The sequence below is a fragment of the Cryptomeria japonica genome, chromosome 7 (genome assembly GCF_030272615.1).
Source record: "Cryptomeria japonica chromosome 7, Sugi_1.0, whole genome shotgun sequence".
In the NCBI taxonomy this organism is placed as follows: Eukaryota; Viridiplantae; Streptophyta; class Pinopsida; order Cupressales; family Cupressaceae; genus Cryptomeria; species Cryptomeria japonica.
Genome location: NC_081411.1, coordinates 751,869,564 through 751,883,438, shown reverse-complemented (window position 1 = coordinate 751,883,438; position 13,875 = coordinate 751,869,564).

Here is a 13,875-nt window from a genome sequence, read left to right as displayed (position 1 = left end):
CAACCAAAATTTTAGCAATAAGACATTGACCGAGCAATGCCAACTCTTTGTTCAATTGCTAAAGATGATAAAGATGAGACCATTGCTAAACAAATTGAAGATTCGTATGAACAAGAAAACGGAGAGAAATTCTATTATTGCAAAAAATCTATTTGACGCTCTCAATTCTATTGGAAAGAATACCAAAGAAAGAGATAAGAGAGCCACTCGAAGAGTGATTACAACCTCCTTAGTAAGCCATCAATTGAGGAAGGCTTGTCAAATGAGACAAACTTGTGTTGATTTTAACATAAACCGTAAAAATTTGGATAGAGCACTTGCACGAAGACAAAGACTTGACGATCCACTTCAACAAGATACATGGGCATTTGGTGGGAGGCTTCCACGTGTTGATAGAAAGTTGACTGACAATGTGAAGGAAGAGATTCAACAATTTTGGCACTCTAATTCTAGAGTGTCACCCAATGTAAAGGACGTTTTGAAATTAAGAATCGGCAACTGAGACCGCACACCGCATCCCAAACATTTCTTGGAATCAAGCCAAACAATGTTGTACAAAATTTTTTGTGAATTACATCCAACTTTGCAAATATCACAAAGGGCCTTTGAATCTTTGAAACCATTTTATTGTGTTCCTCTTAAGATTCACAATACCTGTTGTTGCAAGTACCATGTGGAGTTTTCAATGTACCATGAACTTTTATGTCATATTCGTTCTACGATGCATACTACTGAGATGTTGCAGGAGTGTGGTGCAATTTTATTTTCGAGATCATCAAGAGACTTGCAAGATCTATTTTTATGCCCTAGAGATGATGGCTGCTATTTCTATAGAAATTATTGTTTGAATGAGAAGTGCTCAGAATGCTGTGGGTTGTCAAAGTTTGTTTCATGTTTTCATGAGGGCAGCGAACACGAGTTGGAAATAATTATGTTGAGAAAAAAAGATACAAGACAGTGAAATATATTGTGAAGAGTGGAGGTGAAGGTTCTAGATGCGAATTAGTCCTCAAGAGAAGTGAGTATTGCTGATTTTATTTTGGATTTTAAGGAAAATCTTTTCTACAAGTATGCAAGGCACACCCATAGGTCTCAGTGGTTGGATCAACAGTTCGGGATGTGTAAGAACTCTTTCCCCGATTGGCACTATTGTATTGGTGGTTGATTTTGCAGAGAACTATACATTGCAATCACAGAATGAGGTACAGTCTCAGTACTACAATTCAGTCCAGATTGCTATTTTTGTTCACATTACATATAGACATGCTCCTAATAGTACAGAAGAGGACAGGAAGATAATCAGGGAGTATCATTTTTATATGAGCGATGATAGATCACACTCCTCTGAGTATGTGCAACATTCTTTCGAGAATTTTTTTGAGTTCTTGCATGAGAAAGATATTGCAATTGACCAACATATAATATGGTCAGATAACTGTATGGGTCAATTCAAGAATGCGCGTATGTTTTATTGGTTGAGTAGAATGCATGTGGAGAGGCGTATACCTCGTATTTGGTGTTTTTTTGAGGTGGGGCATGGGAAGGGAGAGCATGATGGAGTAGGTGCATGTTTGAAGAGAGCTCTAGTTAAGGAGCAATTGAGGATTTCAGGTGCAAATTTCTCTGATGCACGTTCTATTGTTGATTGGTGTAGTTTAGCATTGTCACATGGAGGTACTCTTGATTCAGCAATGAGCAGATTCTTTTGGTTGGTTGAGGAGGGAACAGTGGGAGATAGATTGGATTGTCAAACAATTAAAGATTCTTCAAAGATGCATTCATTTCTCAGCTCAGATGCAAGTACATGGACCATTTGGACACGAGCATTGGCTTGTTTTTGTCAGAGTTGTCTTCCGTGTGATTGGGATCAGTGTGAGTCAAGTGAGTGGGTTGATACGTGGGTTCCCCACTATCTAACTCCTTTATCTCAAACAATATCCTTGTCAAACGATGACATGGAGAGTTCACTTGAGTATGATCGTCTATCAAATCTTGTACAACCAGGACATGTTTTTGCAGTTGTTGCACCGCAAGGGAATGAAGAGAGATCAGAATATTGGTTGGCACAATGTGTATAGGGAAAACAAAAGCTAACACAACTAGTGACAGATGATGATGGGTTCACATATCCTGCAGGTTCAGTTGTTGTTGTGGGAACTTGGTTGCGAACATACATGATTAGAAAGAATGGCATACCTGCATTTGAAGACTCTGAGAGACACAAAACCATTATAATGTATTCACGCCTTATTATAGCTACAAATGTCAAGTTGTTGAAGCATCAAGCAAAACCGAAGACCAAAGAGCTATGGACAGTGACTACTGCTGATCATGAAGCAATACTGGATACTCTTAAACAAAGAGATGACCCTTCAGGCACACTTGAGTAGTAGGTCTTTAATGGTGCCTTATTTTTTTTATCATGCATTTCATTTCGAACAATGATCATTAAACCTTAATGATCAAGTTTGTTACGTGTATATTAAGGATATCTTGAAAATGCAGGTCTATTGATGAACGTTTTTTTTTGGCAACACGGTTTTTGCATGCACATAGCGGGTACACGATATAATCAGAAGGGACGTATTTTTGCAACACGACTTATTATCATGCATTTGATGAGCTTTACAATTTTTGATGATATAATTATCGCAAAACCTTTATGCTCATGTAGGTCTTTATTGATGATATACAATAGTGCATCACATTATGATTTTTGATGATATACAGGTTCATGCTAGATCATTCACCATTGACAAGACCCTCTCTTGGTGATGGTACATATTCTTTTGTGCATTATTGAGATAAAATTTTGTGCATAAACATTAAGTCAAGTGAATGTATTGCTATTTAGAAATGACCATATCTACCATCGTCTTCAACCATGCAGAGAAATGCAGTGAGAAGGGCTTTAATCAACATGCGTCTTTCTTCAAAGTTATGCTTGTATACTTTGCAGAGAAACTGGTAAGTTTCGTAATTATACAATCTTGTGCGTCTTAAAAATGTTTGAAATGATCTATTTATAATTTGCCAAACTAATTTGTATTAAGTGTTATAATTTGTTTCTTGTAGCACATTCATTCCACATAAAAAGGTTACTTATTTTGGTCTTCATTTATATGCAGGCATTGTTGTACATAAGCTTTTCTCTTAGGACATGAGGATGTCTAATGTAGATGAAGTGGGATGTTGTATTTGTATATGGATGTGAATTGATGTAACATTGTTATGATGATATACAATGTCCATGAGCAAATTGGTTTAGTTATATTGATGATAATGTCCATGTATCTGTACATGAGTACATTGGTGTAGTTGTATTGATAATGAAAAAATAAATCATGTTTGCATATCCCTTCATGGATGTCACATGCAAGTGTAATGGTAATTATGTGTATACAATACATGGAAATATTCATGATCATTATGTGTCTACAGTGTAATGCTTGTTTATATATAATTTTAGCGCTCAAGGGATGACGCCGGTAGGGTATGACCCCGAGCATTGGATCGAGTGGGGGGGAAAAATAGGAGCATGCGTAGGGTAATAATGCCTAACTTGACATTTCGGAGCAGACAATTTGTCATCGCGATGAGCAGAATGAGAAATCGGCCACGCGACAACATTCCATTGAGTGAGACTGACGATTTTTTCGCCAACTGAAAAATTGCTGCCCTAATAAAACCGTAGGGAAAATTGAAAAACCGAGATAGGGTTTTGTAGGGACCCCTCTCATGGCCCCGTAGGTTCAAACAAATCATTCGTAGGTTCCATGGATTCCAAGTTAGGGCCCGTCAAAGTTTGACAATTTTGAGCACTTAGGGCGCTCAAGGGATGACGCCGGTAGGGTATGACCCCGAGCGTTGGATTGAGTGGGGGGGGGGGGAAATAGGAGCATGCGTAGGGTAATAATGCCTAACTCGACATGTCAAAGCAGACAGTTCATCATCGCGACGAGCAGAATGAGAAATCGGCCACACGACAACATTCCATTGAGTGAGACTGACGATTTTTTTGCCAACTGAAAAATTGTTGCCCTAATAAAACCGTAGGGCAACTTGAAAAATCGAGATAGGATTTTGTAGGGACCCCTCTCATGGCCTCGTAGGTTCAAACGGATCATTCGTAGGTGCCATGGATTCCGAGTTAGGGCCCGTCAAAGTTTGACAATTTTGAGCACTTAGGGTGCTCAAGGGACGACGTCGGTAGGGTATGACCCCGAGCGTTGGATCAAGTGGGGCGGAAAAATAGGAGCATGCGTAGGGTAATAATGCCTAACTGGACATGTTGAAGCCGATGGTTCGTCATCGCGATGAGCAGAACGAGAAATCGATCATGCGACAACATTTGATTGAGTGAGACTGACGATTTTTTCGCCAACAGAAAAATTGCTGCCCTAATAAAACCCCGAGCGTTCGACCGAGGTGGGGGTAAAAATAGGACCATGCATAGGGTAATAATGAATTGTATCAAGTATTGTTCATTAAATGAATTGTATTGTATTGTTCATTAAATGAATTGCATTGTTCATTGAATGAATTGTATTGTATTGTTCATTAAATGAATTGTATTGTTCATTAAATGAATTGTATTGTATTGTTCATTAAATGAATTATATTGTTCATTATAAAAACAACACTTACGATGAAATGAAATGAATTGTATTGTTCATTAAATAGCCATTATTAACCATTGTTAATTATTGGAATGAAGATTAAAGATTTCCATGATAACACCACGCATAGACGAGCAACAATTTATATGATCGAATATCAAAATCTGTATATATAAAAATGTCAAATGATTACAAATGTCTGTCCATACACAAATATGGCATAATGATTACAAATGTTTGTCCATACACAAATACGCCAACTAAAACAAAATGTATGTCTAAATACGTGAATGTATGTCCATATACAAAATATACATGCCAACTAGACATGTAAGCATCCCAAAACTATCTATAACATCCTAAGCTGTTGATGGATCATCAAAATCGATCCTCTTCGCCGCACTGCTCGGCTCTAAAGGATCATGCACAAGAAAAACAAACCACGATTAATATTAGTTATATTATATAATTCACATTCGAAAAGTTAACATAAAAATGAACTATAATTGAACTATTCATGTTTACCTCATCTCCACGTTTTCTCTTCACCTTTGCAGGACTCTTGATGTATGTCTTTGGTAGAGGAGGTATGTTTTGAATATTTTCATACACAACCTACATATTTTCAGAAACATGACATTGATACAAGTTAGCATATAATTGTCATTGATAATAACAAATTATATCTACTAATCAAAAAATAAAATAAACAGACATCTACTCGAGGCATCTCTTCTTCTTCTTTAGGTATACTGGGTGTAGTCATCAAGGATGTGAAGCCAAGAATTCTCTGTCTATATACACAACAAGTATATGAAACTATCAATCTATGTCTAGACATGTATAATCACTATAAGTTATTTAAACTATTTATTCAATCATATTTGAATTCAATTACCTTTCCTTTGCTCCAACTGAACTACCAGATCCTAAATCACACTGCCCCACACTCGTGCTGCTTGTGCCCTACAAGAGTAAAATAAGATATACATGCAAGTTACTACATAATCTAATTAATACCAATATAAATGATGAGCATGTATGTACAATAAAATACAAACGACTAGGTGCAATAATATATGTACCGTCAAGCTATCAAGGCCAAATGAAATGGCCGACAAGGTGCCCTCCTAAATCTGTCTCAACTCATCCTCGGTCATCAACTGTTAAATAGACCATGTAAATAAAAATTAGTACATCTAATTTATAAATATTTAATTAAAATATAACATGAACTGTGAAAGTACAAATCTTACCACTACATCATCAATGTATGATGACGGTGCCTCCTCGCCTCTAGCATGTGAGGACTCCCCAGGGTATCCTCCAGTATGTGTAATAACATCTGGTGCATCATGCATCTCATGCACCTCATAATCTGCACTGTCCACAGGAGGATCAACGGGCTATCCAAATGGACCCAAGCATACGTGCCCACACATGACACAACTATGGGGTACGCATATGTGTGGAGCCGAGGATGACGTGTCAACAACACTGGATGCACCGCTACCATCAAGAGTAGGCTGAGCTACTGACGCAACCTGAGAAACCAAAAGGCTACTCAAAGAGTGAATAGCCGATATGGTCCATGAAGCCACCTCACAAATGATATCAGGATGTTGCACTGCAAGTGGGGGATCAACAGGAGGAGGGGGGACATATTGGCCCTGGACTACTCTGACTGCCCCAGGTCTATTTTGGGGCATACCTAAACCTACATCCTGGAAAGGTTGGATGTCGAAGTAGTTCACATGTTTGTTTAAAACAAACTCAACATACAATTTTTTTATGAAATAAAAGGGGATATCAAGATTGTTATTGGGTGGTTTGTCGAAAACTATCCACCAACGATCCCAAAATTCTTTCACAATCCCATCATTTGTGCACCATTTAATAGAAAGTTTTGTTTTTTTGGGATCTAAGGGCTAACCAGTACGGGGATTGACAAACAATGAGGCGATTTCAGCTTTGGATATCTCAAGATCCTTGATATCCTTATACGACAAGCCATCTGCATATTTTTCCCTCATAGAATCTCACCACAAAAGGGCGGCATTGTGCTCCTTAGTCATGGTTTCCATACCTTTTATGATCGACATGAGAGGATCAAACATTGGGTTTAGACGAGGGATCCTATGATATACTTCTGCAATCCCCCTCAATTCATTCAAATTTTGTGCAATTAAATCCTGAATTGAGGGGGTGTTTGGCAAATGAGGGTTTGGTTGTTACAATTGTGGTTGGTCAAGGTTTTCATTGTTATCCCCCATTTTTAACCTAATTGAATGTAAACAATTAAATTTAGTTAACAAATTTAAATAATTAGGTATTTGATTTTAAAAAATCTAGTTTTCATGAAAAAACCATATTTTCAATGAAAAATCAAATAAACATTAACAAAAAATACAAAAAATGAATGAAAATGATTGAAAACGATAAAATTCTTACCTCTCAATCTATTTTTTAGCAATTTTTTTCCAAAACACCGGATATCGGGTGCACCGGATATCGGATTTTGATGAAATCGCGCAGCCCGTGAGTTAAAAATGACTCACGGGCTATCACTGTCGAAATATAAAAGTCTCAGAAAATCAAATATCCAATTTTTATACTTAAATTATTTTTAAATAACATATATAATATAATATATTATTATATTATATAATACAATATTATATTATATTATATTATATATAATATATAATACGTATTATATAATATATTATTATATTATAATATAATATAATATAATAATATATTATATAATACGTATTATATAATATATTATTATATTATATAATATATTATTATAATATTGTATTATATAATACGTATTATATAATATATATTAATATATATATTATTACATTATATATATTATATTATATGTAACATATAATATATTTTTTAGATTAAAATTACAAATAAAAATCAGATATCCGATTTGCATAGGTAATTACCAAGCCAAGGTGTACTGACACCCAGGCCAAGCAAAAAGTCAACACGGATTTTCATATTTTTAGGCGAGTGAGGAAGACTATTTTTTTCACATCGCCACTTTTTGGCCCCCCTTGATCCTGCACTAACCCATAATGTTCCTCAAAACCAGTATGGGTTTTGAAGAACTTTTGATTTTTTATTATAAAATATAATGTTCCTCAAAGCCCGTACGAACTTTTGATTTTTTATTATAAAATATAATGTTCCTCAAAACCCATATGGGTTTTGAGGAACTGTTTGTTTTTTTAATTATTTTTGGCTAGGCTTGGTGTTACCAAGCCTAGCACGTTTTTGAATTTCCAGAACACGCACGGGTTATGAAAAAATTCATTTTTTTTGTATGTGGCCACTTTTTTGTTCACCATCTTGGTGCACTTACCCATACTAGTATTTCTGCCTTTTACGAGTATCTAGTTGATGTTCAAAGCAAGTTGTCTCCATGCCTGATCTTCATTTTTTTGCAGCGAGTGATTCATCGTCATCGACTTGGTACCTAGTTTTGTCACACTTTGACATTATTGGTCCAACATTGGTTCTCTTTCTTTCTTACGGAGAGGTATTTTGGTCAACATCATTGGACCATCTTTGTAGGACATTTTACATTAATGGGGGGCTTCGTGGTCTCTTCTTATCTCTTATTCATTATTGAGAGCATTGTGTGCTTTCATCATCTCTCTTTTGGGGGGGAGCTTTCTTCCTATTGGGTTTTTCTCTCTTTCCCCGCTTAATGGGAGATTGCATTTGCATTTGTACATGGGTACCTAACATGGCCTTGTAGTCAGGACCCATCTTGCATTTCTTAGTTGCATTGTAGACTTAAGTGCATTTCCCTAAGTTTCACTTAAGGGGGGTGTTGGTGTAATTATTTATTCATGTTGGATATTATTACACCTTACTTAAGTTTTCTTAGGTACATGCATATCATAGTAGTTTGCATATGAGACACTTGGGTGTTTGTGCCACATTGGGAGTGTGTATGTAGGACAATTTTCACCTTTTATGGTATGATCTTGTTATTACTCTATCATATCCACTTATTGTGGAGTGATAATTCCACTTTCTGTGGGTGATCCACCTCATGTGGAATATTTTACTATTCCTCCTACCTACCCTTGCATCTCATTGAGCCACATGTCATCATTTTGTTCTCTCTTGTCTCTTAGCCTTGCCTTTATAAGCAGGCTCATCTACATTGTATGTAACAACAACAATAATCTTGATGATCCAGTTGATCTCTTTTGCATCATTGATAGGAATACAGTTTATTCTTGTCACATTTTGTTATCTCTTATTTGTGCTTTCCATTTCCTCTTGATCTTGGCAAATTCTCACAAAGATAATAGTTTACAATCTACTAAAGATTAATAAATGAACAAAGATTGTAGCAATCATATTTTAAAAAATCAATTCAAATTTCATATTTGATTATTAAATAAACGAATATCACATATTATAAGATGAAAGATCTAAGGAGTCCAAAGATTCTTTAGTTACAATATCTAAAATATTATATAGAAAGAAAATTTTATAAGTGGAAGTTTGATTCATTAATTGAATGGAGGATAAACTATATTTGTACAATTGCTAAGAAAATCTTTCGTTGACCTCATTGCATATTTTGACAACTTCAAGGTAACTTTTGATTTTGTTTAATTGTTTCTCTTGTTAACTCCCTTTTGTAACAAATTTGAGTGATCTCTAAGGATTGAACAAATAGAAATTATCTTAGTAAATGTTATCCTTATTTTTCTTACATCCTTTATTTCATTCACCTCTCACTTCCCTTTTCCCTCCCAACAATAAATATTTTTTGTTAAAAAATTAAAATTTTTATTTTCAATATTCTTAAATGTCAAAATATCTAAAACCATATGTTATTGTCTTTTAGGATAAAGTAAAATTTTGATTAATTAAACAAAAATATGAACAAGATTTTACTTGTAAATTTCACTACAAGAAAAAATGCAAATCTTCCAATTTCTTTTTTAAGGACAAAACAAAAAAAGCTATATAAGCTATAGAAATTGAAACCCAATGCCTTTTAATATATATAGACACCTATCTATTGATGAGAGAGGCCAAGTGTTATCTCCTTGAAAAGAAATCCTTAATTTAGGTAATCCAAGAGTCAACCTTAATTTAGATAATCCAAGAGTTATTCTTTAATTCCTAAGCACATCAACTACTTCAAGTTCAAGTCATGTTTCCAAAGTGAGGAGGAAGGATGAAATCCATTCTTAGTTAGATAAAAGCTTTCCATTCTTTCTCATTCTTACAAGTTCTGTTATTCAAGAAAGTTGCTTGCAACTTATAGCTAGTGTAGTGATTGACGATGTTGTTTTCCATGCTTCATATAAAATTGGTGTCATTGTTTATGACACATCTTCACATTATTTGATCATGTATGAATGGTATACCATGTGTAATATGTATAAATTGAATATTCTTCCTGTAAAAATTGGCTATTACTTATTTGTGTGTATTCAAGGTGGAGTTATTTCATATAGTCACATATTTTACGCTTTGAAAATAATGATCATATTTGTCTATAGTAAAGAAGCTACCATTTTAAGACATTTAGCTATAATATTTTCTCAATAATAGTTGAGGTACACATATAATTGAAAATTAAAACTCAATTGTATTAGACCATTTGTAAGGTCCTTCATAATATTAAAATAATAAATTACACATAAAAACACAAATTGAACCAACTTTTTCAAAAATAGAATAAAAGAGACAAAGTTTATAATTTTGATAGAAATTTTTTAATGCATAAGCCCAAAGGCTAGCAATACATTAGGAAATTATTTCCTTACAAGAAAATCAAATGATCAAACACATTAAGTACACAAATGATATATGTTGAATTTTGCAAGACAAAAGTTTGCAACACAAGCTTTCAAGATCAAATAGCAAACTAGAAAACCTTCCAAAAATGAGAGTAACAAGAAAAATATGTCATATTCCTAAAGATCAAAGATTACGGGATGAAATTGCAATGTATAATGATATGATTATATAGATATCACAAGGATGCCCTAAATTGAATTTAGGAAAACTAAAGAAAAAGCATGAGGGGATAAATAAAGCTTGAAACTACATCTAAACGAAAGGTAGAAAAGAAAACTCTAGATGACAAAAAGCACCTAAGTTTAGCTTAAGTGAAAAAGTAATTAAAGGACCTATTTAATAAATAATTAGATAAATTCACTAATTACTCCAACACTCCCACTTAAGATTAACTTAGGGATAAGCTAAAGAGCTAATAATGAATGCATGCATTAATGAGCCCCAAAAATTAGGCTTGATTAGATACTCATGTACAAACCAATGCATCTCTCACAACCAAACAAAAGGAGGAAAATCTAGTGGAAAAGAACCCCTCTCCAAAAGAGATAAAATGCAATAAATGTACTAGTGAAAGAAGGAAAGGAGGGCTTAATGTGACCCCCCAAGGACTAATTTTATCATAATAGTACAATGAATATCCACCCTATAAGAGAGACAAATTGTGGATAGAAATCTCACTGATGAAAAATTAGTTGTTATGCCAATCATGAATGCATGAAGACATAACAAGATCCAATGCCTACAAACAACATTTCACCCCTTAGAAAGAGATAAATCCTTTGGAGATTTGAGAAAACATTCCCATAAACTGAAAGATTTAGGAATCCAAATCTCCAAACAATGTGTAGCTTTGAAAACTGCTAAAACTGTTGTTATGTCCATGATGAATGATGATGTTTCCACAAACTAATTAGGTACATTCCCAATAAATGTAGAAGGTGACAAATCAAGACTACAAAAATTGATGAAAAAAAAGCTCCGTTGACAATGAAGATAAGTTGACAACACTAATGTGGCTATCAACAAAGAGGAGATGAATCTTCTCAAAATAATCCTCCAAAACTACAATATGAGACTCCACAAACAAGGATTATATATCTATAAGATACAAATCCCAAGTACTTGTGTCTAGAAGAGCAATGTCTTGTTCCATTGAATTGATGGATGTTATGCATGAGCTAATGCCAATCTAATCGGCAACAACAAAAGATGAAAAAGATTGAGATGGGATCTTAAAGTGAGGAGTAGGAGCATGAAGATAGGCCTATGATCCATCATGACATGTAAGACCTCTAATATACTCAAACTCCACTAAAGTATCATCATCAAAGGATATAAAATTTCCATGTGCAAGGGGAAGAAGACAAGTTGTTGTAGGATCCTCTAGGAATGGAGAGATATGAATCTCCATGCATCTCCCAAACTTGAGTACAAAGTCAGTGAGGACACTCAAGGTCCGATATAGCACACATAATATCATGATCAACACTATAAAAAATTGCACCTGCACAATGGTCTATGATATTACCCCAAGCTGATTTATCTCTTGTAGTCACTAGTTCAGGTATGCGTCCTTACGAATAAGTAAAAATATGTAGCCACATGAGATGTATCAAGATGCCATGTTGCCAAGACTCATAAATGCCCTTTACAAGGCTCACAATTGAAGGACATATAGAAAAACTCATGATAACTCCTCAAATGAAATTAACATAACCCAAAAAACTCAACACATAAAGTAAATCAAATACAGCCTCTCCAACAAATAGATTCATCTCAAGTGCCAAAACATCCAACTAATTGACTAGATTTAGTGAAAATGCAAAATTATAAATAAAATATATCTAGAGAAAAATCTACAAAAAATAGGAGATCATAATAGAGCAGTAGAAGAACTTTCCAACAATGCCTAGTTTTCAAAAAATGGATTCTACATGTGCAAGATATGACCCCGAAAGCACAAACTTGAAGGTTGAATTTGGAGGCCTTGTAAACAAATTTGGAACAAAATATGATAAAATAATTAGCAAAATTGGATCGACACCAGAACTAGATTTTTTATAATATCTTGTTTGCACGATTTTGACTCTATATACCAATTTATAGATTAAAAAAACCAATTGTACGTCAATTGGGGATTCAAAGAAAGAAGGATTTCCAAATATAGAAACTTTCCAAAAATAGAAACATTTCAAAAATAGAAAATTTATGAAAAAAATAGAAACTTTTTGAAAATACAAAAAATTTTAAAATAGAAAAAAATTTAAAATATGAAGTTTCTAAAAAAAAACTTTTCAAAAATAAATAGTTGTCAAAAATAGAAAGTTTCCAACAATATTTCTAATGCTCATTTTGCTCCAAAAGCTAATAAAAATTTTCCCACTCCAAATCCACACAAGAAGGCAAACTTGGTGACCTTGCAATGCTTATGAGAAAAGAAACTCTTGAAATTCTCGGGAAGGGGTTTGTTGAATCCATGTTTTGATACCATGTTAAATTTCCCAACACAAGCCTACAAGATCAAACAACAAACTAGAACACCTTCCACAAATGAGGGTAGCAAGGTAGGACATTCACGATGATGTGAAAAGGTAGGACGATTTGCTCAAATGGCTTTGTAGGTAGATGAATGTGCCGATAAGAAAAATCAACATGTTGGAGGCAGCCACTAAGACCGAAGCTAGGGCAAATACTTGGTTTGAGGTTGTGGACGAGGACAGAGTTTGGAGGGTTGCTAATGATTTTATTGGCCTAGAAAAGAATTGGAACAAGGTGGATGGGAGGATCAATGACCTAGAAGCTAAACTTAAGCTGACTAGGACAAAATTGGAGGTGGAAAAAATTAGGCGCTCCCAGGGAGCCCTCAAAATGAAAATTGAGGAAGCCAATTCAGTTTGTAGGAATGTAGCAAACATGCTATCCAAACCATACAAGATGAACTTCATAGGAAAAGGGAGATGAAGATTAAGCATACTAAGGCTATGATCATGAGTCCAGGGCCCACATAATCCCTAGTTAAGGCCACCCCAAATTCTGCAGTTGTGTCCTTTGGCTTTGGGTTTGGGTCTTCCAAAAAGGTGTCATTTTTTGACAAAGTCCTAAGTTTATGCCAGGATTGGCAAGATAAAAATTCCTAAAGTGATTGGTGCAATGTCAATAGAGAAAAAACTACATTTTCTCCTTGCCCCCTACCCACCCACCATCCCCCCCAAAAATAAATTGTTATTTTGTTTAATTAAATTTTAAAAATATAGTCTAAAATGATCTTCTTATTTTGTTTCATTACATTGTTTTTAATAATGTTTTATTCATTATTTATTTTTAAAATTATATTTAAGTTTAAATTTTAATTTAGATTATAAATCATATTTTGATGACATTTTTCATATAATGTTATAAA